The following is a 6,403-nucleotide window of genomic DNA, read 5'->3' as shown; positions in this document are numbered from 1 at the left end:
GATGTCATTTAGGGAGAGGTGACATCGACATCAGCTGACAGCAAAGTAATCAGTTCAGAGACCCAGGTTACATATCTCCTTGCACCTCAAAGCCACGTGATGAAATTCAAACAAAAGCTGTTAAACAACAGGGAGGAGACATAAAAAAAGAAATAAGAGCACTTTCCTTTCCTGTCACATGATAAATTAGGTCTGAATGTTTAACCCCCGCTCAGCAAAGCCAGGGAGGTGCTGGGATCTGAGGACAAACACCTGCTGCCACCCGCTTGCCGGGGGAAGAGCTGCTCACCAAGGAGCAAAGTGCTTCTCCGTTTGCTTTCCAGAAGCTCGGGGGTTGCAGCCGCTGCTTTCCCTGCCCACAGAGTGCTTTCTTTGTATGGAAATTTCCCGTGTGAGCCTCAAAGCCACCCTACCCCAGCACAAAACCTCCGCTGACATTAGTCCAAGGTTGCCTACGCATTTATTTTTCTTTCTTACCTTCTGGGTCGAGCTGGCAGTACCTTATTTACTCCTTGTCCTTTAGAGATGACTTAATGACTTCTGAGCAAAATGCATCTTGGACCCATTTCAGGCATTTCATACTGAAAGGAATAGATGAAAGAAGAGGATTTTTGCCAAGAGCACCGATTATTCTTTTGTCAGGAGATAGACGTGACCTGAACTATTCTGTTCCCATAACAAATGTCTCCAGAGGTTGCTCACAGAAGAGGCTCTTTGCCTGAGGGAGAAGGAACAAGAGAGGAAGAGGCTGGAAGGTGGCCTGTAGAGAAGAGGACAGAGGTAATTAATGGTTATGCCCATCTATAAAGATAAGTGCACTAGTAAACGTGTCAGCCCTTTGGCAACAGAAGCTATGTCTTCTAGAAACCTTGACACACTTCTGCTTTCCATCAACATTTTATTTCTATAATATGGGTCTACGTGGATCTAGGCCAGATTTGGGCAGGTGTGAACCCAATCAGAATTGGCTGCTCTGAAATTTCAAGGGGTTTCAAGTTGGACTTATAGGATCTGATAGGAAGAAAAGTCTCTACAAAACACACACAGGGAACCAGAGACATGCAGAAAACTCCTAAAAGACTAGATGAAGTTACACTATTTATTTTAATGGGAATCATACCTATGTCAAGACCATAAATATTTTCCAAATTTAGCTGCTATTCCTGCAACCAAAACCACACAAGCCCACTCAAGTACAAGCTCACTAAACTCAAAAAAGATTTTCAGCTTAGTTTCAGCTTTTTTAGCTTCAGTTGTGTAATTTACAGCTCAGAATTACTGCAGCTGTTGTCTTTTTTTTTGTATGGATTTACAGCAGCAGAAATCCCCTTGAGCTAGAAAGAATTTCTAAAAGCAAAATATCATTTAATTCAATCTGGAGTGAAATTTATCCCTAATATCTAATGCAAACGTAGTCTACACTAAGTGAATATATTGATTTCAGCACATTTTCAAATAGTTTTCTTGGAACTGTAATGAAAGATACCTTCCTAAAAGTGCATTCAATTATAATTTCAAGGCAGTAGGGTTGTGCATTATTTAGCTGCACTTTTTTTTTTTTTTAATAATAGCTTGAGGAGAGGCCAGATTCAAGTGGCATCATTGTGAATGGTATTGGAAGAAGGAACTGTCTGAAGACAAGAATTCTGAACCAGTGGTGGTAATGTAGATCCTGACTAACTGGAACAGGTTTGGATACATTCCACCTCACTGACCACCTACATCATGAACCCATTTACCTGGATTGCCTCTGTAATCAGTGGAGCAAGAGAGCTGCTCCATGGGAGTGACTTAGATCTTTGGTGTGGTCCATGAATCACCTGCTCAAGATGCTTGTCTCTTCTCATTGACTACAGAGGGAGCCCAGGGCAGCCAGACTCCTGACGTGGGAGCTGCAGTTAGATGTCTAAATCAGCCTGAGATGAATCTGGGTTGGGATGCTGGGCATATGTGAGAAACAGCACAGCTTGTTTGCAGGAAAGCAATGAAAACGAATGTGAACGTCCACAGAAAGAACCAGTGTTGTTATCAGATCCACTGCTTGGGATTTAGCAGCCCAAGGCTTGTCTGTCTTGTTAATTTTAACTGGTTTGGAATTAAATTACTGTATTTGGAGCCTAGAGCTTCAGAGCCATGGCAACCTCTCAGGAGATGTAAAAAAAAAATAAATTTCCAAGAAAAAAAAAGAATTAATGGGGTTTTTAATTCCAAAAAATGCATGCACTGATCCCAGAGTGAGCTCTACAGACCCTGAGCCTTTCACCTGTTGACTTTGCAAGGCTCCAGGGGAGAAGAGAGAACAGGAGTTGGTTTCTACCCAGATCATTTCAGAATTGAGGCTTCAGCTTTTAGAATGTTTTGAAATCTGTTAAGAGAAAAAAATAAATTTAAATTACTGTATTGTTTTAATAGGGCTTGCAATGAGCTTTATAAATAGTCTGTCTAAAGTAAAAAAGATTTGCATGTGAAATAACACTTTGGTTCCTCTAAATAAGCATTTGAAGGAAAAAAATAGTTTCTTTTCACTATGTTTGCTACAAAGGCTCCTACTATGTCAAGTGGCTTTGGAGTAGGCACTAAGCAAACTGGACCATGATTTCTGTGTACTCAGGATCCTCTATTATTAGCCCTTCATAATGTAGTGAAGTAGATAAAAGCATTTAAAAATAAAGAGAACTCACATAGCACTTAAGCCTCTTTTTAATCCTTAACTGACTGGATTTTGAGTGACAACACACCATTCATGACCTGCACATTGCCTGCATGAAATTGTATGCAGCAATCACTACCTTCCTTACTCAGATGTATGTTGACTTGAAGTATTATCCTGTGTATGTGAAGATAATAATATTGGTGAGGTATTAATCCCAATTTGTATGTGCGTAAACAAGGCAAAATGATTTTTCCATGCAATCAGCTTCAGCTTATAGGCAAATGGAAATTTAAATAATGCTTTCAGTGAATCACTGCTTTCTGTACATGTGTTAATTGTTTGTCTTCACTATTTTTTAACTCCCCACTGTATTCACAGTATCTACTAAAAATACTCATTTGCTAAAATGAATTGGCTGGGATGGTGACTAAAAAAATACACAGCCTCAAAAGGAAGAATGAGACCATAAAGAAAACTGCAACAGATAAAAATTCTAAAAATGATGGAAACTTGCAGTGGCAGCAACATGTTCTGCCAAAAACCATCCCCAGTTTCAAGGTGATCCTAAAGGCTAAAGATTAAATTGTTTGTCAATAGATACGGTGTATTAAACTGCTACCAAACAAAGTTCATTTCCCAATATTATTTTCCTGTTCTGATTAATAGCAATTCTGCCTGGGCAACCAAGTCATTTAAAACTAAATTTCACCTTCAACATTTTGAGAAGAATAAGGTTATTAGGTCAGGAACTGACATGGAAAACAAGTATAGTTATATGGCATATAATAGTAAACATGCAGCTCGGCCCACGTACTAGTGGCCTTAAGCAGCAGAGTGACATTTAAAAGCAATCAGAAGCAGAAGAGAAGCTTCAGGGAAAACAGACAGTACTTTAGAAAAAGCAGCTGTGCAGCTGTGCCAGGAAGTGTACACTAGACTGATGTTCAAGCATCTTACAGGAGCATGTTTATCTTCACCTGAGGTTTGACCCAGTGTGTCCTCAGCTGCCATCATGGCCTTCATGTGCAGTCTTTTGATTCAGCAACCAACAAAAGATTTGTGCCTTTGTTGTGCCAGATAAATACTCCTAGTCACTAGAGTTTTCTTCTTGCTCTTTTCTGTTTGCCTGAATGCCTTTGTTCCTTTGTATGGAGGTATTTACATAGCTTTGATCAAATTACAATTAATTAATGCTGGCAGTTATTAAATAAAAAGCCATTTCCAATGTCACTGCTGAAAGTAGGAATACATAGTGTGTAGCTTGCAAGAGAAAAAACAAAGAGAAAAGGACATGAAAGGTAGTCCCCTCCCTGCTCTTGGTCAAGAAATCATTATTCCTAAGAAGGTGGACAAAAGCTGAAAAGGCTTTGCCACTGTCTTAAGTTAATCCTTAAACAAAGTGAGAATAACAAAAACCATTTAGGAAATGGCTGAAAGCCACGTGTAAGATAGAAAAGTGGAGTAACTCAGAACAGAAAAAGCATCAGACCTGACATTGTTCATCGGTGCCACAACAAGCAGGACAAAAGATGTATTTCAAAACTAAATACCTTGTTCTCCTGAACACAGATCCTATTAAAGACCCGTTGACCACACCATCTGTTTGCATTGTCGTTCACATTTAAAAGAGTCAACAGAAATATTGACTCACTAACAGGTTCTAGCTGAGGCCTTTCAGTTAAGCTGCCATATAATACACTTAAGCTTTTGCACAAAGAGGTGGGGGAATATTGGTCACTTTTTCCTTTTCGTGGAACACACAATCAAACAATCACTCAGGACTCCAAATACAGGTTAGATCCTCTCACCATAATCCAGATAAACTCCTCACTTCCCTTCGTCCCTTAAACAATTTTAAATGCTGATGCCTACAGCTTCCAGGAACCATTAACATTTCTCCATATACAAATGAGAAATATTAAGTCTAGCCAAGGTGAGATCAATTTGGCAGTTTCAGTCTTGTGAACTGTTGCTCTTGCCATAAAAACCATCAAGGAACTTGGCACCGACTCGTTCTTTGTATTTTTTACCTGTGAAGCCAAAGACTGGAATGGCAGGGACTCCTCTATCTTCTGCCATCATCATTTAGGGGCACCAGGGAGGTGCATACAGAACAAGAAGGAAGGGTTCTTCTATTCCCTGTGGTCAGGTAGCTCATTTCTAAACTGCACTGTGCCTGTTAAATCATTTCTGTAGATTCTACAGCTGCTGCCTGCAAAAGCAGAAATAACAGGGAAGAGAACAGCTTCACAGACTCTGTATTGACCCAACATCTTAGGTGGAAGGAAAACACTGAAAATTACAGTAACTGGTGGCTGCTCTAACATGTATTAGGAATTAAGACCATTAAATCTGCAAGGTAAAAATGACAGCTTAAAATCACTTTTGCTCTGCCCCTTGAAGATTCAGCAGCTGGCCCTGAATTTGTACTTCATATTTAGTGTTGGGCCAGAAATACCACACAGTTATTTTCAGAAAAACTAGTGCTGCTCCTGGAGATGGGGATATATTTCTTCACAGAGACAGCAGGCAGCTTCTAAGCGATAGACCTAAGTTTGAGAAGCAGCCCTGAGAAATAGCCCTGTCAGGAAAGTCTTGTTTTCCAGATTATATCAAATAACTTTACTTTAGGGTGTGTGCATGCATGCATAAGTATGCACAGGCTATACACACACACAGATGTGCATACACACATACACAAGCATATCAGGATTTGGGAGGCACATCATTTTTGTCTCCCATAATAAACTGCACCATTTCCTCTCACCAAAATCACACAGCACAGGTTTGATTCCAATGTATCTCTAAGCTGTGTAAAAACACTCATATTCCTTGCAGATGTGTTTAGCATTTACCTGCTACATGTCCTCAAACATTAAGGGGAATATTCAGTATAAGTGATGCAATGAAAGCAAGTTTTGCAGTACTAGATTTTTGCTGTAAACAGAAGCATCAATTTTTCTTTGCCAGCCAAAACCTACAGTGACAATGTAAAGGTTTAGGAAGCAAATGCAGCAATGTTTTGCTGGATGGGGTTGCCTTAGTATACATTTTGCAGAAGGGTCAGGAAGTCCAGTAGTTGCAATAGGGAATGTTCTTGAGTCTTAATTTTAAGTGGTCATAGAGAGAGCATCTGTTCCCTGTCTCAGTTTGCAGCTAAGACAGAAAAGACTGTCTATATGGACACCACTTTGTTCTTAGCAAGGTTTACAAGTGCCAAAGGAAGGATTTTTTAGCTTCTATGGTTCAGTTTGGTTCCATGATTAGAGGCTTTTTTGTCTGCCTTTGATAATGCCACCTTTGTAGTACCAAAATACAGGACTGAAAGAAGCTGGCAGTGTTCTTTGGCCAGCAGCTCCCCATTACCTCTCTTTGCATGGAAAAAAACCAGGAAGCTGCCACTGCTGCTGTAACATTGGACATGATAAGGTTTCAAAAACAGGATATTCCCTGACCTGCCTACAGGTACTGTAGCAGTTCCATCCATGCCCATTTTTCCCTGAAATGCATTAAAAACCACTAGAACAGGATGTCTGAATGGCAAGGGATGATTCAAGAAATGTCAAAGTCCTCTTCAAACCATCAAGAAAACGACTGTTTGTCGTCCCCCAGGCTTATGTGTTATAATTATTTAACATTTAATGGTGTGTGTGGGGATGAGTTTTCAGGAGGGAGATAGGGGATGAAAGTAACCTTTTCAAGGAGAATATGGGACAAGCCTATGGGGTACTTCATTTAAATAAAAGAAAC

Source organism: Chaetura pelagica, unplaced genomic scaffold (assembly GCF_000747805.2).
Source record: "Chaetura pelagica isolate M959 unplaced genomic scaffold, ChaPel_1.0 scaffold401, whole genome shotgun sequence".
Classification (NCBI taxonomy): Eukaryota; Metazoa; Chordata; class Aves; order Apodiformes; family Apodidae; genus Chaetura; species Chaetura pelagica.
The sequence above is the reverse complement of the archived record's forward strand: the minus strand, read 5'-3'. Positions refer to the sequence as shown.